Here is a 24,198-nt window from a genome sequence, read left to right on the forward strand (position 1 = left end):
GGCTGGGTTTAAAAAGGGACAGTTAGTAGCTGATTGGTTGGTGATAGAGGGGCAGATTTATTAAGCTCAGTGAATTGATAAACTGTCTGTGATAAAACACTGGCCAATCAGCAGCTACCTGTCATTTTTCAAACCAAGCCTGTAACTTTACAGGTAGGAGCTGATTGGCCGGTGATAAAAACCAGACAGTTTATCACTTCACCGAGCTTAATAAATCTACCCCAAAGTACCATGTACTTCTCCATTATCACTGCTTCATACATCTAGCCCTGTGTAAACCAGTGGTTATGCAGACAAACCGCTACAGCACTGTCCCTGAGGTTCAAGAAAACGCCATCAGACGACAGAGACCATGGTGAAAACACTTCTACAAAATGGAGGCAACATTGCTGCCCCCCTCCCCCCAAATTGCTGAAGACTGTCAATGAGTTATCCACTGCAGCTCTATGTGCCCAAGTATCTTGTACTGAAAATTGGTACATTGCATAATTCCCCACCTTGTGACCAGTTCTGAATCAGGACCATTGTTAATTATAGACCCACTGACTCTAAAAAGGCATTTTATTGTGTTTCATTTAATTTGAGAGAAAGATAGAAATAGCAAGTACTCAGGAGTCTGTGCATCTGTCCAGGGATTAACCATGTGCTTTGATTACTGCTAATAAATAAGCCGCCACGTAAATTCCTGAGTTTACCAAACTCTACACAGAACCACAAAACAATATTGGAAAATACACAATGGCACTGTCTAAAAATGAATGGGTGTAACAAGACTTCTGTTCTTCAAGCGAGATTGTCTGTTTCACTGATATCTTCAAATGTTAATACGGCCTCTCAAGTCACCACACTGACCTTATATTTATGCCCTACATTCACATAACGGTTTCTTTAAAGGGTGGAATCACTTTCTCCCTTCTACCACTTAAATGGTCTGTGTCCCACATTTTTTCCTGCTTTTGATGAAACAATAATGTGATAAATACTGACCTTAAGCCAAGGCCCTATTTTCACATAAAGGTTTCCTTCATGGATATGGTTCCTTCTTCCCATACAACTCCCCAACAATATACTTATCACCAGTCACAGAGATCCCTCTTAGTAGTCAACTCACCTCTATGTGCACCAAAAGGTAAGTCCTGCCTCACATCCATCCATAAAAATGATGATTTGTTAACACCCGGTTGTATGAGAGCAGGTCCTCCGTGACTATTTCAAAACTCGCACCAGAGCACGAGCCAATGCAAACTCATGGTCTGATTGCCGCTCCTGATTTGCTGCCAACCCGCAAATTCCGATTGGCTCACAATGCCAGCTCGCAACGGACCTGCTCTCTTCGCCTGGCTGTTACTACAAGTGCACTCGGCCATGACCAGATTCTGCTTCCTACCTGAAATAACATGTACAGTACATGACCTATTTTCACAAATCGAAGCGTATATTGCGTTTTTTTAGATGGCAAATTATTGTTTATTTATTACAAATGTGCTCTAATGTAGTACTTGCAAGTTCATTTGTTAATTTTAACATTTCTGATTCAATCTCACCCAAACAAACCAGTTCTAAATATGTCCTACTTTAAACAGCTGTTTTGTGTCTGAGTTACAAACGCTGCACCCATTACATTGGCCGAGTTGTATGTTTACCATGGACCAAATATCTGGACCTGACGTTTTACCGTCCACTCGTATTCAGGGCTGAAAGGCTCAGACTTTTCTTGAACTAGGATGCTATTACATTGTCCGATTTAGTAAAATGTCAAATTTTTGCATACAAAATACCTAACTCTGCTTTTGTTACATTCCAGCCTAAGGGATCAGCATAGATCACTTATAGAATTTGCAGTGGATTACGAGCCGAAAGCCGCCGTCCTAACAGAAGGAAAAGAAACCCCTTGCAAAATTGCAAATGCATTCACAAAAATGAAACGATCAAACAGCTTTTTCCCTCTGCGCTAATCTAGAGCTTCCAAGAATCTGACTGGAAGTGGTCTTCGATGATGTCAGGGGCCCTCCTGAAAAACTCCTAGACCTGCCTTAATTTTCAAAAACACACCTAGAAATGCCATGTTTTCCTTACCTGAACGCTGGCCTACTGTCAATCAAACTGCAGCCACTCTGTGACCTTTATGCATAAGGATATTTTTTCACTATTTCAGCACGTGGAATGCAAACTCTGATTAGCGATCCATGCTGAAATAGGCCCTGTCTATATTGCAATTAGCAAGATTCTCCCTCACCCATAACACTCATCCTCTGGGGCACCAGGTTGCTCCAAAAATCCTTGCACTTTAGCAGAAATTTAGGTATACATTATGTATACCTGAAAGCGATTCACATGCAATTTTTTCCAAATTGCATGTGATTGACAGCAGGTCTGATACAATTCACGGTTCCGGGAGCATCGCACCAGACCCTGCGCGTTGCACCGGCTGCAGAAGCAATCTGTTGGATTGCCTCCAAGGCCAGACAGGCTTCACTGGGATTGCATGTTACATATCACATGCAAAAAAGTCCCCATGCAATATATATATTGCCTGCTGTGTGGGATGGTCCCAGGTGACTCAAGGGGGATCACAAGCAACTTGGGGGAGATGTCACCCTAGTGTATCTCCAGCTTAACACTGAGAACAGTACACATTAGAGGTGCTTAACTGCACAATAGCCTTGAAATACATTTAATGAAACTTGTTTAAAATTATTAACATGTTGGGGGTTTTGGTTTCTTGAACAGCAAGAAGAAAATGGTTAGTGTAATGGTTAGTGTAATGGTTAGAATCATTACCTCAGAGAATTAAGGTCTTAGGTTCTATTCTCATCACAACCCTTACTGTGTGAGATTCCTCTGGGTACTGTGGCTTCCTCCCACACTCCAAAAATATACTGGTGGGTTAACTGGCTACTGACAACACATTATCTCTAGTGTGTCCATGTGGTAGCAACATATATTGTAAGCTCCCCTTGGGCAGGGACTGATATGGATGACTAAATGTCCTCTGTAAAGTGCTGCGGAATGTGTGTGTGCTATTTAAAGTGTATATATATATATATATATATATATATATATATAGTGTGTGCTATATAAAGAACTGGTAATAAAATAAATAAGTACCATTTACCTTCTTTTCTGTTTGTTTTATAAAAGCAAACTTGCACTGTTTTATGGTACATTTTTAATGACCTTCCTTTTTATTGTTTTTTCCTATAGTAATCTATAACTCATCAAACCTATTTAGTTCTAGATGGTGTCTGGGGTAGCACACAGTTTTTGCCTATGCATAAATACCTAATAATAACAACCTCCCATAATTGCAAAGGGATACTGATATGCATTTATAAAGGTTAAGTCATTGGCAACTATTAACTTCTATTAACCTGCCTGTATAACTCATAGCCCTTACACACCGCACAAATAAGCCGGGTCCGACCCGGGTAGTTGCCAAGTCGACTCAGGTCACTGTGTGGTGTGAAAGGGCCTTTTCAAAAATCCCGGGTCCAGCGATCCAGCTATCCGAGCGGGTTAAAAGAAGGGTTTTACGCGGGTTGCACCTGGGTTGCTGGACAGTGTGAACAGGTACCCCCGTTCACACTAAAGGACGTAGGCAGCATCAGCTCCAAGTGCTGCCTCCTCCCCCACCCTCCAATAACGCCCACTCCCTTGTGATGTCAGCGACCCAGCTTACTGGCAAGTCGCTGTGGGGGCTAATCATTGCAAATGCTGGGTCGATCCCAGGATGGACCCGTTTCAGAATTCTGTGTGCGACCCGGCATTTGCGATGTGAAAGGGGTGTATAAATAACAAAAATTATTTGCAATCTTTACATTTTTTAAGGAGTACTTTAGGACCCTTTTCCATATGTTAGTGTTATTTTTTTTTTTTTAGGAATGAAGAGTTTAGCACATAAATAAATGTTTGTAAACTTATATTATGTTTGTAAAATCACAAATATCTCTGTATCTACTACGTGGCAGCACTTTACAGTGTAAACCTCCAGTATCTCTTGGTGGCAATCTGTGAAAGAAAACAAATACTACAGCTGCCTTGTTTTTGCCTTTTTCATCTGTTTTGTTTTTCTAGGGTGGAGCTTGGCATTACTCAGGGACATAGTTACTGATCCTACACGTCTCACTGTGAGGGACATGTCTGAGTGCATTTTTTAAATTTGAACGCTGCTGTGGGGTGGGAAAAGCAGAATTTTTCAAGGTTTTTTTTTTTCTGGCTTTATACAGACAGAGTGGAATCTATATTTTTCTCCACACCCATGTTACGTGTGACCTCATAATCCAGGCAAGAAGAGAAGGGGAGGGAACTGGTGTGGTGTGAGGGAGAGGTTCAAAACAAGTCCCAGATTCATAGAATCCACAAGTTGCTCTCTTCTTCTACACTCCTGCTAAATCTGATAGGACCTATCTCCCAGCAATACTTTCTGCTGCCCTAAACTACAGGTTAGTGCACGAGATCTTGACTTTACCTAGTGATGTAGCAGGATGCACCCTTCTGTGCGCACATCTGCACATATTCATAAGCTGTAGCAGGTAATATTAACACTTATATAGTGCCAGGATATTCTGTTGCGCTTTACAATTGCACTTTGCTAGTACAGCTAAGGAAAGTGGTTGCATGTTTTTTTTATCTACCTGTTGTTTAAGTGAAGTTGTTATATTGCTTATTATAGTACGTTGTAACTTTCTTCCTGCTCCACATCTGCTGTGTGTTTTATGTGCCACCTTTGATATACTTGGTGAAACAAATAAAAGTGAAAAAGTTTCTTTTTCTAATCGCTATGTTTTTTTTGCTCTGATTTATGTGGATTCGTACACATGTTGTTCATTATTGAGCGTTCTCCTTTTTGTTTTTGTGGCAGGGAGAGTATTCACACAGCAGTAGGTTTTAGAGTATTTGTGTAGTTGTTGAGTACAAACAATGACTTATCTCCCAAACTGCCCCCAGGGCTGAGTGAGGGAGGGGCATCTTCCTAATGAGGAATGCGCCTCAGGATGGTTTTGCTTATTGCAAATTAAAGCTGAAAATGAATTCTTGTTATTTTAACTCATTGATGTGCAAGTTTAAAAGAATAGTTCCTGCTGAAGAACAGGCGTGACCAGAAGCAGCACCTACAGAGATTACAAGGCTTCCAGCTTCGCACAATCTATATTGTGCGCAATGATATATTAAATAATGACTTTGCTTGGGTACTTCACTTGCCTCTGAAGTTTATTTTTTAAAACTTGCACTCTCCCTCCATCTCCAGCATAGAGGTGTGGCTGACTTATTAAAGGAAAATGTTCCACCTAGTGGCATAAAATATATGGAATGAACTTTTTTTTTTTGTAACAAAGTGGCGTACTTTAGAACAGAAGAAAAATACAGATTTTATTTGGGTTGAGAGGGGGGGGGGTTATTTAGTATTATGTGTTTCTGATCAATGCATTAGTTTGCTTTGTATGGTGCAAATCAGTGGAAAAAGACTCTTGAATTGTATTTCTAGTGGAAGGATTGTTGGTGGGTCTGCATAGTACTACATGGTAAGGGTAACTTAGATGGATGTATGATACAGTGTAACTAAAAAAGGTGTGCATTTAAATACTGAGAGGGGTATTTATCAAAGCATGAGGGATAAAGCTCTATCCCAGTGGTTCCCAAACACAGTTCTCAAGGCACCCCAAAAGTCCAGGTTTTAGGGATAATTGTTCTAGTATATGGATTTATAATCAAACTGAGTCACCTGTCACTAAGGGCGGGATGTTGTAACATCCGCGCCCATTATCGCCGGCTACCGCATTATTAATAACGGCATATGCTGTAACATATGCCATTATTAACGCAAGGGACAGCTCTTGCGATAAGAGCTGTCCCTTGCGATGCGGTGTCGGTGCTGGACTTCCGGGTATGTGACCCGGGAGTCCATCTGCCCATGTGCAGAGTGACGCGCCGCCTGCAGGGCATGCTGAGAGGGATCCGTGACGGATCCCTCAAAACAGCTCTGTGGTAAGAAGCCCATAGGCTTCTGCAGGGAATCGCCAGCTTTTGCTGGCGATTCCCTCCGCAGCGCTGCCACTGCGGAGGCACAACACAGCATACAGAAATGCGGTAAAAACCCAGATAACGGGGTTTTTACCGCATTTCTGTGATAGAGAATCTCCCCCTAAATTTGGATATTGTTGGGGTGCCTTGAGGACCACATTTGGGAACCACTGCATAGAAAAGTACAGTATTTAATGGGAGATGCTTCATTTAGGGCAGGGTAATATACTGTGTAGCTGCTCTGTGTACCAATTTTATCTTGATATTTTTATGGCTGCAAAGTTTTTGTTGTTGTCCCCACCCAAAAAAAGAACACATCTTATTATTCTAAAACTAAAGCAAACTTTACATAATGACAAAGTAAATGGACCCTTAGTGTCCACAGCATGATGAGCAGAAGAGTGGTCCAGTCCAAGGGGATAATTCTGGTTCACTCGCAAAGGCAAATTCCTTCTCAAATGGACAAAACCATGTGCACTGCAGGTGGGGCAGATGTAACATGTGCAGATATAATTAGATTTGGGTGAGTTATTTTGTTTCTGTGCAGGGAAAATACTGGATGCATTATTTTTACACAGCATTATAGATCTAACCCCACCCAAATCTAACTCTCTCTGCACATGTTACATCTGCCTCTCCTGCAGTGCATATGGTTTTGTCCACTTGAGAAGGAATTTGCCTTTGCGAGTGAACCAGAATAAGGGCCCATGTCGTCTGAACATACCACATGCATGCTAGAGACACCTGGACTAATAAAGGCTGCACAGCCCTTATTTAGGATTTCCACAGTAAAGGCGGCAGTGTTCTAGTTAGTAAAGTAACAAGGAGGATCTCTCTTTATTGCAGATGTACTTGGCTAATTGTAGTCCCCCAGTTCCTGATGTACCGGTTAGGCAGAATAATCATTTGCCACTGCCAGGTTTTCCAGTACAGACACGTTCGGAAATACTTGGAGGTGGCAGTGAGCTATTACCTTCTCCTATGCATTGCATGAATGCTACTACATGACAAGACCAATCTTGTTTCCAGCTCTCTGTTCCCTTCCTAAGGGATGCTTTGAATGAATTAGCTTTTGACTATAAATGTATGCTCCTTTAGAAAGAAAAGCATACACTACTGCATGTAGGCGGGCCATAATTACCCCAATAAAAATCCATGGATGCTTTAATTAGAAGTAAGGAGAGCAAAGCAAAATTATAGAAAGAACATTTATATTTTTCATGTATAATGCTTTGTCTGTTATTTCTTATGAAATACATTTGTGTCTGTACCAGCTACTTCTATAGAAATTCTGACGGTACATAAACCAGGTATGCCGGTTCTAAGCAGCAAAGAGGACAGGCTCTAACTATGTAATGCTGTAGCAACACCATGAACTTTGTTTCCCCAGCCTGTTCTCGTATCGTATAGGAGCCCATTCTACACTTATAAAATAATGTACCTAGTGCAGCCAGAAGGGCCGATGGCCTTGTGGGCCGCACTGCCCCCTCACGTTATTAGCATATTGCCACATCATTAGCATATTGCCATGTCATTAGCATATTGGCGGTGGAGGCGCTGGGGAGCAAGCGCTGCTGTCCTCTGCTGGGACTGGACCCAGCCAATGTGTTCAGCTTCCCTGGAGCCGCGGAGAGCAGTAGAATGATTGAGAGCAGAACAGTGATATGGGACCTGCAGCCTCTTACTCGGCCACTCACAAGGACTAAGATCAGTTGCAGGAACCATCCCCAATTTCTGGCACTGAGGAGGGGGTTGAGCCAAGCTGCAGACACCTGTCCCAACTTGTGGAGCCCACTGCATGAAGTGTTGCCCTGGGGCTAGCTGTGCAAGCCATCACCAGGTCAGTGGTGGTGGGGTGTCTGTCCATGCTGTCATCGGGGGCATGCAGTGGGAGATGGAGATGGAGATGGGGGGGGGGGTTGTGGAAGTCAGTGCAAGCAGTCACAGGATCTGGGAGATGTGTGTAGTAGCTGTCTGTACAAGCTGTCACCGGGTCATGTGAGCTTTATAACTGGGCCCTGTCACACTCATGAAGTATATATTGGGGGGGGGGGGGGGGAGGGGCAGCTTTCACAATTTTGCTATGGGGCCCACAAGAATGAGGTTACGCCCCTAGTGACAGTGGTGGAGGATGACCATCCCGGATCAAGGTGTGTGCCATACTATGTAATGGGCATTACGGTGTGTGACATATGTAATGGGCAATACAGTGTGTGGCAATGTGCAATGGGCATAATGGTGTGTTCCATAATGTCTAATGCCTCTATTTTGTGATCGCACGCCCCCTTCCCATTAGACCACGCCCCCTTTTGCCATGCAAGGGCCCCGTCTGTTACGGGTGGGCCTGTGTGCTCAAAATGCCAGGCCCGATTTCTGGTCCCAGTCCGACCCTGTCCCCTGCAAACCCGAGTTTTTGCGATCTCCCGTGCAAAAACCCGGGTCGGGATATAAATGCCACAACTGCAATCAGAAGCAGATTGCACTTTGTCCACAATCCATAATGTGCACCTCTCACCATATATTTATGTCTGTATACATATATATATATATATATATATATATATATATATATATACATACATTTTATATGTATACTAGACAGTAAAACCACCTATGAGTTGTGGTGTAAAATAATTATTATTTTGGTGGATAAAGCTTCTTTGACCTTGTTTGACAATCATATGCAGTGTCCTGTTATTGAGAAAGACAGTAGAAGTAGAAAACATAATAATTCCTAGTTCCCAGACTGTACTAACTTATATTTGTATTAGTAGATTAGTGTTCGTTAGCTTCAGACAGAACAGTACACAGAGACGTGAAGATAAGTTGCGCAAATCTTTAGTAAATATTGAAAAAGGAGTCCCCAGCATGGTGTGACACTGTGACTAGTTTATCACAGCATATATATATATATATATATATATATATATATATATATATATATATATATATATATACTTGTGTTTATAATTGGACATAGCCATTATCTATATGCCAATCTGGTTGTCTTATTACACTTTCACAGTGGCACTAAGGAGTTTTTGCTTAGCTTAATAAAAAGAACTATGTACACCACAAGTGAACAAGCACTGGGTACACCACAAGCAAACCAATCACGTTATCTCTTAGAAACAGGTTCATTCTGCCATGTGCAAAATTAAGGTCGGAATGGTGACCATCTTATCTCTAAGGCCAGAACTTACTTGAATGGAGACTTTGAACATAGCTCACCTGCTCATCCAATAAGTATTAGTAGAAAGTACTTTAGTGGGTGGTGCTTGATTGTTCTATTAGTTCTTGAAAGCAAATAAAGACATCTATAATTGTCTATGATGTTTAGAAGAATAACACAATAATGTTCCGCTAACTGCATTTCACCTGGATTTTGTGTACCATGAAGGGGAATATGGCCCTTCAGGTGCCTATACATGTTGCGATTATCGCAATCATTTTGACCTTTTAAATTCAAAACGCATCGCATGCAGTTCTGATCGCACCGTGTTTATGTTGTGCCTGCAATGTGATGCGATGCGCATCCCCGCGGTACAATATTGTATAGTACAAAAAGTATGTGCAGCAATATACTAGATTGCATCGCATCACTTTTGTAGTACATTGCGATGCGATGCGGGGGGAGCACAGGAGACCATTAGGTGACTATATACTATTTAACTACATGTCCCATCAATAGCTGAAATCGCTTTGCATCGCACCATACAAAATACACATCGCATCGCATACAAGTGGCTAAATCACAGAGCACCATTGTAAAGTACAAAACGCATAGCACACTACAATCGCAACGTGTGTGGGAACCTTTATTCAGATCTGATCGCAGTACAAATTTCTTCTTAAAATGGAAAAAACCATGTGCACTGCAGGTGAGGCAGATGTAACATGTGCAGAGAGAGCTAATTTTGTGTGAGTTATTTTGTTTCTGTGCAGGGTAAATACTGGCTGCATTATGTTTACACTGCAATTTAGATTTCAGTTTCAACAAACCCCACCCAAATTTAACTCTCGCTGCACGTTACAGCTGCCTCACCTGCAGTGCACATGGTTTTGCCCATTTTGAGAACAAATTTGTACTGTGATCAGATCTGAATAAGGGCCAAATAGTGTTCCATTTTAAACTAATAAATGAGAAGAGTTGTGGTTTTAAAGAACATACAGTAGGAAGAACAATAAGAAAATATTTTGTACATTTTATATAGTTTTCAATAAACAATTTCACACCGTCCATTTCTCTTACACTGTTGGTGTGAGTTTGTTGGTATATTTACATCTTGTACGTACTGCAGTTGTAGTAACTAGTGTCTGAGAGCAGGCTACGATCTTATGAATGAGAAGAAGTGACCTCAACAGACATCAGATACAGCGATTAGCTTTGGATTTCCCCCTTTTGGCTTAGTAATGAATGTGGGTTTATCCTTAGAGGTTAGTGGAATTTTATCACTATTCCTTTTGGCACTTATTCAACTATGAGTGATGGTTCCCAGCCTCATTCATCACCACATTTTTCTCTTCTACTAGGATTTCCTAAACAATGTGAATAATAATATACATGTCCCTTGAAAGGGGATTTGAAGAAATAAATCCTAGAAAGTTAGTGGGGTTTTCTTGTACGCCTCTATATGTTATTATCTTTGCTTGTCTGAATTTTACACATTTTATGATCACAAATACTTGTTGCTATGCGCTGTTGGCGGTCTTGTGCCTTTTTTACATTGAAATTTAGTTATTTCTTCCCAATAAATACATGATTTGAACAACTGCTTACTGGAATTAACTGTCCCTTATAGCAGTGTTTTTCAACCACTGTGCCATGGCACACTAGTGTGCCTTGAGCTGCTCTCAAGTGTGCCCCCAGATCTAGAGATGCCAAAACCAGTTTAGAGCCACCACCAGTTCAACTGTTATTTACTGGTCTCTTTTTTTCATGTACAGGGCCAATGTATTTTATTTTTGTTACCTGTGGGGGCCAGCGTGATTGTTTTTCCTGTGGGGGCCAATAGTTTTGCCCTGTGGGGATCTCATAGTGTGCCTTGGCAATTTTAAAATCTTATTTAGTGTGCTGCAAGGTAAAAAGGTTGAAAATCACTGCCTTAGAACTTTGGTGGTGGAACCACTCAAGCCACCTTTACCTTAGTAGAGATGACGGCGCGGGAAAGGACATACCGGAAAGTAAAACTATCTGAACTGGGGGTGTGTAACTTATGCTGCACCTCATTGGACAGCAGCTATGTGTTACAATCACTCCATCTGGATTACAATTACTTATGATAACTGCTGTTGGCATGTATGTGGGTGTGAGGAAGCACACTATTACATTCTGCTCACCTACTAATCTATTTCTTAACACTATTTATTTACACACACACACACACACACACACACACACACGTATATGTATGTGGGTATGCATGCATACAAGACCACAGGCTGCCCATGCTACAGGACCTTATATCTGCAGTTAATGTGACTCACATCCTACACACTAGATGTAAACGAGGGTGCAATATTAGATGCAATACCATTACATCCTTAACCACATAATGATATCCTGCATTGTGCTTGACTTGACATTTTTCATTGAAGATTCTACAGTGACAAAAGGCAATTATTTTATTTACATTATTGTGCCAAACAAAACTGCTAAAGCTTTGGGTATATATAGTTATACAGTATACCATAGTGGCAAATCTCAGTGGTTTTGCCTTGGTTTATTAGTGTTGTCAGCCTCCTTATTCAGTAACTAAGTAATGCCTTCATTATAAGTGTATTGAATAAATATATATGTGTGTGTGTGTGTATGTATTGCAGCAGTCTTGTGGCGGTTTAGTCAACACCCCATCAAAACCGCTGTATAGCAAGCTCAGTAATTTCGGGTAACTTTAACAGGAATGCGATTTTTAGTAAGGTTCTAAAATCGCACCATATCGTATGCCTTCAAATCGCAATTTTTTTTTAAAGAAATTGACTAATGGAATGCGAACTGAGGCATGAAAAATGCGATGTGATGTGATAAAGTGCGAATTTTAGTCATAAAAATGTGCAAATTTTAGTCATTAAAACGAATTAAAGCACATGTGTGATTTGTGTAAAAAAAACGCATTGGGTTCCCCTTACTGAGCAAACTCCACCAACCAAAGGACACTCCTTTTTGGCTTCCCCCAATAAAAAAGTTTCCCCTGGCTGTGGCATTACCCTGATGGCTGTATGGGCACGGTGCTGGTTGTCTAAATATGGGGGACCCCCTACTTATTTTGTCCCCTGTATTTTGGGAGCCAGGACCGGTCCCTGAGCCTGGTGCTGGTTTTAGAAATCCAGGGGATCCCCTACGTTTTTTTTGTCCCCCATAATTTCTAAAACCAGGACCAGTTCTTTGAGACTGGGACTGGTTTGGCTTAAGAGGGGGGACCCCATGCTGTTTTTTATTTATTTATTTTTTTACACATTTTTGGGGGGGACAGATCCTTTCACAGATCACACTGGTTGGTGCTTTGTTCTGTCAAACTCGGCATGTTAAACTCGGTCTATTTGTTTTGCGATTTTTGATAATGATTTCTAAAAATTACATCCTATTAAATTTGCGAGTTGAATACTTTATAATAGGAGAATATCTGAATGCGAAGCTTGCAGTGCTGATTTTGAAAAGACTGGTAGGACTATGATTGGCTGAAGTCTTTTAAAAATCAGCAGCGCTTCCCAACCAGCAAATAGCACTACAAGCTACCAGCACCTCTTCCCGGATCCTGCTGCACATAGGCGTGTGTGTGTTTTTTTTTGGGGGGGGGGGTTATGGCGGAAGTGTATGTGGGGGGGTCATGATAATGTTTGCCCCCCACCAATCTTGCAATAAAATCCAACATCTTTTTTTTAAATCGATGGTCATACGCAACTTGATTGACCGGAAGCCTGCATTTGTGATTATGGTCTGTCAAGAAAAATGCAGGCTCGCCCAAGAGTTTTCAGAGAGTCTGTGTGACCTCAGCTCCGGCCTTGATCAGCCTATTTCTATCACAGATGACGAGTAGGTCCTGGGCTACGCACAGACTGCCCACACTGCAAAAATGATTAGATGGTGAGCGGTTGTGAATGGATTTGCAGCTAATCATAGAGCTTTCGCACTGGGTGGATTTCACTCTTGAGGAGCGGCGACTATCTGATTGCAAGTCTCAACAAATTAACAGCCCAGCAATCAGGTCTGAATGACCCCCTATATCTACTTTCAAGCTTTAGAAAATGTCCACCTTTCCAGAAAGTATTCCTAGCATGATTCACTATTGTTTGTGTAGTGTTATATAATAGAGGAGAGAAGTTATGACCCTTATATAAATTGTTGGAAGCCTTTTGTTTTGATTTATGACTTCTTAAAACTATAATCCTTTCTGCAGCCTTCACTGATTGTCATACTCGATATTACTTCATAAGAAAGCAAAATAGAGAACACTTGTATGGTTTAGATTTGTTTAGGCTAATGTCCTGGTTTTTTTTTCTCATTTAATCATACAATAATAAATCATCACCTTTCTGTTTAGATCCTTCATGAAGGCTCATTTTGCATAATACACTTCACCTGTGAAAATAATGTGCCACTACAGAAATTATACATATTGATACTCCGAGTGTCAAGAAAAGGGTGTGAAATGAAAACATAATTGACTTCTCCATTATCTTCTCACATTGGTTACGAAATTGATACCCGTGTGGGAGAAATTTATGCAGACCAGAAAGTGACAAATTGAATGTGCCGTGATTCTAGTGATGGGAGAGGTTGATTTGGAGGATTATAATTTGTAGTGAAATTATGGAAGCTAATGGTACACACATACACACACACATACACACGCACACACAGAGTCAGAGGAATTGGCAATGAATTTAAAGAAACATATCAGGTGGTCTGTGAGATTTCCATTTGGGTATGAATCTGTGATGTCAGCTGCCCACCCCCCCAGCATGTCCATCACGGCTACATTAGCATGAGAACGCCCATGGAAAGCTGGGCGTTCCCATATGCTAATGGACCAGCCCGGCACACCCCCACTGGAAAAAGATGGGTGTGTACCCCGTGAACAGTTCGTTTGCTGTGGGAGCACGCACCTAGTACATGCGCTAAGCACAAACATCGGCCCCATTCGACCACTCACGGGCCAGCGAATGGACCAGAATAAGGTCCTATGGGTGATATTTAATAGGATGAGAGATTCAGAAAGTGAGAGATTTGGTGAGAAATCTCCAGTTTTTTTTAAAGCGGCAATCATTTACACTGCAAAACCAGTTTGATTTTGAAGTGTAAATGATTGCCGCTTTAAAAAAACTGGAGATTTCTCACCAAATCTCTCACTTTTTGAAGCTCTCATCCTATTAAATCTCGACCTCTGTTTCTAAATCCAGGTACACACTGGATCAATGCTAGGCTGATATGCCATTTCATAGTGACATATTGCCCACATAGCTCAGTGTATAGGATAAATATGCACAGTCCTGAGGTCGCATGAAACAACATCAGGTTTGAGGTGCAGCAAACCAAACAACATTAGTAGCGTCCTGTAGTATGCTAATTAAGAACAGAAAATTATTGTTTCATCCTTCATTAACTTCTATGCTAACGGGCAGTCGTTCCAATGATAGAACAAATGCCTGTTGCTCAAGTGTGTACACAGTGTCGCTCTATCCTTGATGCATCCATCATTTTATAAGCTGGACACATAGGTCTTTGGCTAATAATTAGTCGGAAATGTCTTTGCTATGAGAGAATGCATGTACGTATATTTATCTGTTATGCAGCATATTCATTCCCATTTCCCCATAATCACTTCTCACGTATTCTCTGCAAATTCCATCTGCTTCCATAGTTTACCTGTAGTCCGTATTCTGTAAGAAATATAAACTACATATGGCATGCCATGCACAATTTCCATTTAGAAAAAATGGGTGTGCTCAGTCCACACCGTGATTGTCCCAAGTGGCCCAGTGACCACAAGGCTTGTTTTGTTTCTTGTGATTCAATACAGCACAGCTGGAATCCATATAACTGAACAGAGATGTCTGTTACACACATAAACTTAATCTGTTTCTCAGATGTCTGGAGCTGGGAACCAGAGGCGCACAGGAAACACAATCACTGCTTTTGTGATTTAACTATAAAGTATATGGCTTTCTCTGAGAATCCCATGCTTTCTGAGATAGGGTTACGGCCATTAACTGGGGCTCAGGCATAGTTACCTACCCTTACTGCATTCTGCAGGAGACTCCCTGAAATAGCAGCAATCTCCCTATCTCCCTCATTAGTCTACCAATCTCCCTCATGTCACCTAGCCCACATGACACTGTTACATTTTTGGGGAAAAAAGGACTGAGAGATAGATACATTTGCATTGAATCATCAGCACCATTTCCCAGCACTTTACCAAGTATAGTAGCTCTTACTGATTCAATCCAATCCATCTCCTCCAGTGGCAATCCATCTGGCCACAGACATCGTGAGGACTCCCAGTTTTGCTACTTCTGTGGGACATCCAAATTCGTATCCGGTAATGTGCACTTACCTGGTCTCCAACAAGTGACCCATATATATCACACAGACGTGTCCAATTGAGGTGAGGACCAATTTACATCCTCCTATTTTATCTCTTTATTATTATTTTCATTAATTCCAATTTACGTTTATTTCCCCACCTCACCCCCTTATTTGTTCATTTGTATTATTGTATTATTTGCATGTACTTTTAACAGTAAAAATTGTTACACTTTTTACCAATTGGTACTATTCATTGTTTAAGCGCTGCTCGACTTGCCTAGTGCGTGTCCCCCCTTTTCCTAGTAGCTCTTACTAACTGCTTTGGGGATCATCTACATTTAGATATAAGTCATTTTAAAAGATTCCTCTCAGATGTAACAGTACACACCCACGCTTCTAGGTGCCACGTTCACAATCTCTTTTCACAATCTCTCCATTTATGGATCTAGACACGCCCTTTGGGTGGAGCATGATATGCCCCCTCAATGGGGCACTGTGCAAAATTCTACTACCAACTATAATCTCCCTGAAACTAGTTTTCAAAAGTAGGCAAGTATGGGCTCAGGGGATAAAGCAGAGCTAGCTGCACTGTATCAGTTTGGCCAAACTAGGTGTGTAGAACATAACTAATATGATGTAAGCCGTTGAGTGGCATTGATAAAAGTATATTCTATGATGCACAGAAGTGCCCCATACCAGTCTCTCAATTCTGTGCATAAGAGTAGTGTCCCCAAAATGTCAGGAGTTCTTCATTTGCTTATATTATAATAATGCAGAACAGTCCTGCTTGAATCTTGGCACTGACAGCAATTGGTGCACTGGCATGAGTCAGATGGAAATAAACCTAATACTGTGCAGTGACCCGGTGAGTTTACTCTAACAAAAACTGTGTCCATAAGCCTTATTAAATTCTGGGCACACGTATGGAATGTAGCAATTCTCTTGTCAACGTAGCAGCGGCTGAGCGTTTTACGGATGTGGAGGCAAATACCGGACTTTACATTTTAGGACTTGGTACATTTCTGTGTACTATGCCTTCCAAAATTGCTTATGACTAACATTTACATATCTCAGAACTGCTGTTAACAAGTATATATATATATATATATATATATATATATATATAATATAATAATAATATTTAGGTGGCCGCCTAGTTTAATTCATATGTGTGAAAATAAAATAATTTGTTACTTTTATTAATTGAAACAGTTTCCATTTGGTTATTGTGTATGCGTGTTCATTCATGTTGTTTAGTAATATTTTTATTAGCGCAGTATTTCCACCCTTTGGGTAATTACAACGGGGAAGTCACCATAGTGTATGGCCAGCTTATAAGTTTCTTATTTATAAGTTCAGGTAAAAAAAAAAAAGAATTGTGTTTTATGTCATTCTTAAGCCATGTAAACACTGTGAGATATTGGCTTAGTGCCAATTTTGTTTAAGCAATTTTGACTAAAGCCTTGTACACGCGTGTGATTTGGCCAGGTGATTTTGACTACATGATCAAAATCACTGAGACGTTTAGCTAGAATCTCCTCGTGTGCACAATGCGGGCAATGTTTCCCGCCCAAATAGACTGAAGGCAAGGAAGTTTTCACTAAGCCACTGCACGGATTGTATTTGGCTGCAGCTGGGGATGGCAAGATATAGTTAGCCATCTTGTCTCTGATGGCTGATTTTGGCTTCATGCACAAGCTATTTTTGCTAATGGGGCCTACACACATTGCGATGTTGCAGAGCGATCTGAGCAATGCAAGATCGCTCAGCACACAGCGCTGTGTCAGTGCTGTGTGCTGAGCAATCTGTTAGGGCCAGTCATATCCGGCGAGAACACTGGCGATCGGACTAGATTTATCACGCATGCACCCAGAGTGTCATGGCACCCAGTTTGTGAACCACTGCACTGTGTTGTTTTGTCACTTGGTGTTAAGGGAATTATTTGGTAGATACAGTATAAATGGTAATGACTATTGTTAGAGCATAACAAAGGCTGTGATTTATATAGTGCCACTACCTCTGACTAGAGCTGATGGTTGGTTTGACCTCCTGATAACAGTGCTATTGCCCTTCAAAAAAATGTCACCCTTAAAATGAAATATGGCATACTGTACAGTATGTTTAGATCTATGGTTAAATATTGAAAATGTTCATGAATAAAATGATTGTATGTAGTACAAGAAAATACTGGGTATTAGTATCAGCGCTTGACTTTTGTTAATATAGTCTGCATTAAAATGTGTATGATTAATATGCGGCGGAAGATTTGCACACCCCTGCTAAGCTCGCTATACCTGAAAAACGTTACCGATCACACAAATACGTAATAGTATTTGTTATCCTTGGGAGGGTTGTGGTTAAAGTCATATTTGCTGTGTTTACTCAGCTGTCATCTGCTCGGGTATGAGTATCCATTACTCAGTTTAGTTTTATCTGAAATCTAAATACTCTGCATCTCTCAGTCTACAGAAGTTGTCAGGGTGCATAGTTTGGTCACTGATGGGCGAGTACAACTGAACAAGGTAGTGTCATTTGATATTTGCGTTATTTGCTTTTTTTGGTTATAATCCTTTTAGGTTTTTATATTGGTATTGCTACTATGGCGCACGTTCCCAAATGCAGTCCAGGATTTAAGGATATCCATACTTATAGAGCCTATACACGGGCGATTTCAGGGCATTTTCTAATCGATCTGACTAGATGAGATTCTGCTTATACTGATTGGACAGAAAATTACATCCTTGTATGTATTTTATATTAGCTGCTGATTTGGGACATGTAGAAAGATAGGGGGTGGAGCATTAAGTGACCCAGACCATGTGGCATGCCCGCATGGTAGAGAAAGGACATTAAGGAATGCATGCTTCCCACAAAGCTCCATAGAGATCGTGTTTGGCTAATAAGCAGAGTATTTAAGGGACGAGCTGTAGAGGAAGACCGTTCACCAATACAAATGCTTCAGATTTCTTTACTCTGTATTGTATGTGCTTTATTCCATGTGTACTACATGTTGTTGTGAGCGTGTGTGCAAACATCTATATGAGTAGCTAAAGCAGGGTTGCCGACTTTATAATTCTCCTCTCCGGGAGAAGCCCGGAGAGGAGAGTTCCAGCAGCCGCTCAGGGGGCGGGGATTAAGTGTGACGTTACTAAGCCCCGCCCCCATGATGACAAACTGCCGAATTCACGGATCTCCGGCTAAAATGACGCGATTGTGTCATTTTAGCTCCTCCCCCTCACGTGAGACCCGAGGATTGCGGCATTTTAAGGGGGCACAGGGGGGGTCCCCCCTGAATCTGGGAGGGTTGCCCACCCTTCCGTGGGGCCGGGAGGGGGTCCCGATTTTCGGGAGACTCTCGGCCATTCCGGAACTGTCGGCAACCCTGAGCTAACGTTTTTTCCCCCCCTGTGTGTTTTCCTAGTTTCTATAAGTATGTTTGTCGGTGACAATTGTACTTTTCTGTAATGACAAACAATAGATGTAACACTAATGCCCCATACACACGGGGGACGGAAGCAGAGTCTAGTTAAGCGCAGATCGCTTAGCACACAGCGCTGTGCGCTAAGTGATCTGTCCTGGCCAGTGTTCTCAACTGAGAGAACACTGACAATGTACAGATTGATCTTTGGGTAGAAAGCTGAAAGCGTTGGATCCTGCCCATGAATAACAGCCTAATGCAGGAGTTTTTACAGAAATCTCTAGCAAAAGGATAACTACCACTGCAAACTGTAGTGTCCAAGGGGACTGCATCCGTCTGACCCCTATAGACAAAAGTTCAAAAGTAAGCCTTTTGGAGTTTGATTACTTTACACTATCCTCAGATGGCATACACCACTGTGTGCCTATCGAGGCAATAATGCCATAGAGGAATCCAGGGCTCGAAGTGGAATTTTAGAAGTAGGGGTATGGAATATGGGATCCGAGCGCTGGTACAGTCTAGAATCAGACAAAAATGAAGTGGCGGTGGGAAGTGGCGGTATGTCATACCGCCGTATACCGCCCCACTTCGAGCACTGGAGGAATCTTAATATCTATCACATTATCCGTATTTGTGTTATTTCTGCTGCTTCCTTGCAATGGTAATGCAGCAGGATGTGGCTACTACAAGCAGATGACTCCTGCTACATTAGTAATCCATACCTCCCAACTTTTCATGTCCAGGAGCCGGGACAAAGCTGCTGAAAATTCCGGGGGGGGAAGGGATGGCCTAAATCCGGGGGCGTGGCCTATACTCGATGTTCTCCCATGAGACCACGCCCCCATTTTGCCGCTATGGGGGCATGACCCAGAGGCTCTGTGAGCCTCTAGCCATGCCCCCAGCCCGCTGGCTGCGGGAATAGACGCTGTGCATTAAATAAGGTGTGTACCTATCTAGGGGAGTTTATTACATAGAATACAATATTCATAAAATCATTACTACAAATATTCCTTTTGTATTTCAAATACTCTGAAATAAGCCCTGATGAAGTCTCTGAGAGACTAAACGCTTTGGGGATTGTTTTTTGCTTGATCATCCACACTAATTGGACATTGCTTCTTGTATGATTGTCTATCACAAAAGCTACATATGTATCAACATCAATGAATATTTGTATTAATGATTTATAAATATTGTACTTTATGTAATATATTCCTCTGGATATGGACACACTGGTTATTTGATGATTTGGAATGGGTGTCATTATTCTAGGTACTACAAATGGAGCCCCACTCATTCGTCTCCAGCGCCTGCCAGAATGTCCCCGCTGGCGAGCACTGGCTGAGAGCGACTCGATCAGACTGGGACGCACGAGCGTCTCACACGCATATGCGTCCCAGTCACTCGGCGGCTGGGAAACCCTGCCTGTCTCCACTTCAGGGAGATGGGCAGGGTTAGGTGCAGGGAGGCGATGGGGACCGGCAAACGGCGATGGGGAGGTGGCAGATGGCAGCAGGGAGCTCCATCGAAACGGGCGTGCAAGCGTCTCGTGCACGCGCCCCCTCCCGACAGATGGTGGCTGGCGACAGCTGGCGATTCTATCGATCGCAATTTGTTCTGGTTTCCACTAGTAGAGAACTAAATGATATTAGCAGCCCCTCCAATTCAGTAATAGCGCATTATTGGAGATATTTTTTTATTATATATGTATCTATGTAATTCAAAAATAAAATTATATATATATATATATATATATATATATATATACTGTGTGTGTGTATGTATATATATATATAATATATATATATATATATATATATATATATATATATATGTATATATATATATATATATAGTCTCAGTTTGGGTGAGCACACCTCAAGTAAAACTCACATGGGGTGCCATCGCCTGGATTCTCCCAACAGGGGGGTCCGAGCATATATATATATATATATATATATATATATATATATATATTAGTTTGGAGGGCAGCACTTCCCAACATGTAGATTACTGGCTCTGGTGCCAGTCCATGTAGTACCAAGGTAACCAGAAACAAAGCGATAAATGTGTGGCGGCACCCGGAGACTTTAAAGAAAGCAAAACGTGTGCAACACAATGCAGATCAAACGTTTTCCATGTTTTATTCCATCGTCATCAGGAAATGATGGAATAAAACATTGAAAACGTTTGATCACTTTATATATATATATATATATATTTTGTGTGTAATACTTCTAACATGCATTCCACTAAATTTCCTTTACTGTATCAGTTTCACTACATGTGCGAAATTAATACTTGTCCCCACCCATCGTATTGTTCAAGATTTCCCAGATTTTACCCTAGGGCAGTCTTCAGTTTAATGGCTGTGTGAGCTTTGTGTTCTAGCCCACATCCTTAGTATACTCTGATTGAGGCACAACATTGCAGCGTTGGTTTCTTGCTTTATAAATATACAGTACACAGTTTTTAGAACTCAACAATGCTCATAAAAAGGGACATTTTAATAAACAAATTCCATTCCACTGCAAAAAAGTCAGTGTCTTCAGTAGCAAAGCATCACACTGTTCCATAGGCTGGGAATCCAGCCCATGCTTTGTCCACATCAACAAATACTGTTGCACAATTGTAGTCAGGGTAATATTTCAAATGTTGAAAGTGGTACACTTAAGATAAGTGCAAACAGACTACCTGTGCATAGAGTTTGGAGCAAAAGTTTCACACGCCCAGCATATTTTCTAGAAGCGTGCATGTAAAATTCAAACAGAATAGTAAGCAAGGAGTATACACTTGTAATATAAAAATACATTTTTAGATTTTTTTTTAATATGTGGCCTTTCAAAGGTATACTGTATATTAAACAGGGATAGTGGCACTCACAGGCTAAGTAAAGGCAATTAAGCTCCCTCCTTGCTAAAAAGTTTCAGTTTATTCAAACTTTCATCAGACTAATGTCTGCTATTTTTCGCAGGGTACCCAGGGACTGTTAAGGGGCCTACACACGTGGCGACTGTGCTGAGCGATATGAGCGATGCAAGATCACTCAGTACGCAGTGCTGCACAGTGATGTGTCAGCGATGTGTGCTGAACGATCTGTGTGGGCCAGGGTTCTCCTGTGAGAACACTGTCCCTGACCAGCGATTTAACTGAATTTACTCAGCATGTTGGATATTAATGCCCGGGCGATAGCGACATGTGGGGCTGCACATCGCCCCTGCACACGGAGCAATGTAAGAGGCATTTTCGAAGGGATCTAGTCCGGGATGTATTAATATACATCGCCGCCCTTCGCGTAACAGCCGCCGCGATGCTGCCGCATATGTACCAACATATGCGGCTAGCATCGGGTTGCGGTGACGGAGACCCCCGCAATACCTGTGATGTGGTCTGCGGGGGTCTCCGTCACCTCCTGGCGGCTGCCAGCATCCCCCCTGCGTCTCCTCCTCCCCCCTGAAGCCGGATGTCCTCCCGGCTGTGACACCTGGGGGAGGAGGAGAGATCAAAGGAGGACAGGAGGGGGGGGGGGCGCGCGGACGGCGAAATAAGCCCATAGGCTTCTATAGGGTATCGCCACCCAGAGGGTTTGGGAAAGTCCAATATCTGAAGAGCATGTTCCTACTGTCATATATATTGTCATAAGTTCTGTTATGTTAAACTAGCTTTGTGGAACCCTCACTTGACATTTTTCTAGCTTGGTTTCACCTCTACTCTCCCTCTACTCTCCCTCTCATCTGCTTCCAATATCTGTATCTCCTAATTCCTTGTCTCTCTCTCATGTCTATCTCCCTTCTGTCTCACTTACAGTATCTCTGTTGTCTTGGTCCATATCTCTTTCACCTCTGTGCCCTCTGACCCACCTCTGTTCCCCCCCACCTACCTTGTGTCTCCCTTATCTCTCTATTAACCCAATGATAAGGATGGGGGTTAAGTTGTGGAAGCTGGTCATGGGCTTAGTAGCTCCACAGTCATTGATTTATATGTTATATAGGGGATGGGACACCAACTTAATTTTCCCTTATCTATTGATTTTATCTTCTGGAAGATATTTAAGAAGTATATATTACTATATGGACTTGTTACAATATTAGTACATTCTCTTATTGTAGCCACTTTCCTTTTTTATTTAGTTGCCATGGTTTGACAATAGATCAAAGATAGTTTGTTATAGACCTGCACAGGGAGATATTTTACTAGAGGAGATTGGATGACATGAAACAGTCAGAGAATGAGCTTCATGGCATCCTTGACATTCTCAGAGTAATGGTTTCTTGAAGTCAGGTATTCTCTGGTTATGTTGTAGTGTGTAACCAAGAAAAGAAGACAAATGTGTTATACATGGTGAATCGTTGTGTTTGGTACTTGGTAATTACACTCTCTGGGCCTTCCTCAGATCTGAGCTCAGTACAAATTTGTTCGGAAAATGGGCAAAACCATGTGCACTGCAGGTGGGGCAGATATAACATGTGCAGAGAGTTAAATATGGGTGGGGTGTGCTGAAACTGAAATCTAAATTGCCGTGTTAAAATAATGCAGCCAGTATTTACCCTGCACAGAAACAAAATAACTCACACAAATCTAACTCTCTCTATACATGTTACATCTGCCCAACCTGCAGTGCACATAGTTTTGTCCATTTTCCGAACAAATTTGTGCTGAGCTCAGATCTGAATAAGGCCCTCTATGTGGGTGTATTGGGTATGGATAGACAAGGGATAGACAGTGTCTAGACCAGTGATGGCTAACCTTGACACTCCAGCTGTTGTTGAACTACACATCCCAGCATGCCCTGCTACAGTTTTACTATTTGGCCATGCTAAAACTGATGCAGGGCATTCTGGGATGTGTAATTCAACAACAGCTGGAGTGTCAAGGTTAGCCATCACTGGTCTCGACCGACACTAAAAGGCCAACTTGCACAATGTCAACATGCACAAGTTTGTCATTGACAAAAGCCAGAGACAAGCAAAATTTTGACATGAAAAAGGTTGACACATGAAAAGGTCGACATGGTTTTTTCACATTTAGTTGGAGTCAATGTCGACACCCGGACTGTTGGACCCCCAATTAGCCATGCTTGGGGACATCTCCCAATTGGAGTCTGTGTGGATGCTAAAATATGAAAAAGTCTAAAAACTAGGGGGGGTATCATGAAACCCGGTGTAATGATTGAATACACTGTGGACAAATGATCACTGTTATCTGATGGAGGCTGTGAATACAATAAGGAGAA

At 41.7% G+C, this 24,198-nt stretch overlaps 1 protein-coding gene across 3 annotated transcripts in view; it reads left to right on the forward strand.

The window, feature by feature from the left end:
• Positions 1 to 4,117: 4,117 nt before the first annotated feature.
• EMP2 (epithelial membrane protein 2) overlaps positions 4,118 to 24,198 on the forward strand; it is a 59,178-nt gene continuing 39,097 nt past the window's right edge. The window contains exons 1-2 of one of the 3 annotated variants that reach the window (XM_083153361.1): positions 4,118 to 4,442; positions 15,484 to 15,626. The gene's annotated coding sequence lies outside the window, so the exon portion shown is untranslated. Of the gene's footprint in view, positions 4,443 to 13,088; positions 13,227 to 15,483; positions 15,627 to 24,198 lie in introns of those variants that run through there. The other 2 variants (XM_083153360.1, XM_083153359.1) reach the window with 2 other exon arrangements.

The sequence above is a fragment of the Crinia signifera genome, chromosome 7 (assembly GCF_055691185.1).
Source record: "Crinia signifera chromosome 7, ASM5569118v1, whole genome shotgun sequence".
NCBI classification, from domain to species: Eukaryota; Metazoa; Chordata; class Amphibia; order Anura; family Myobatrachidae; genus Crinia; species Crinia signifera.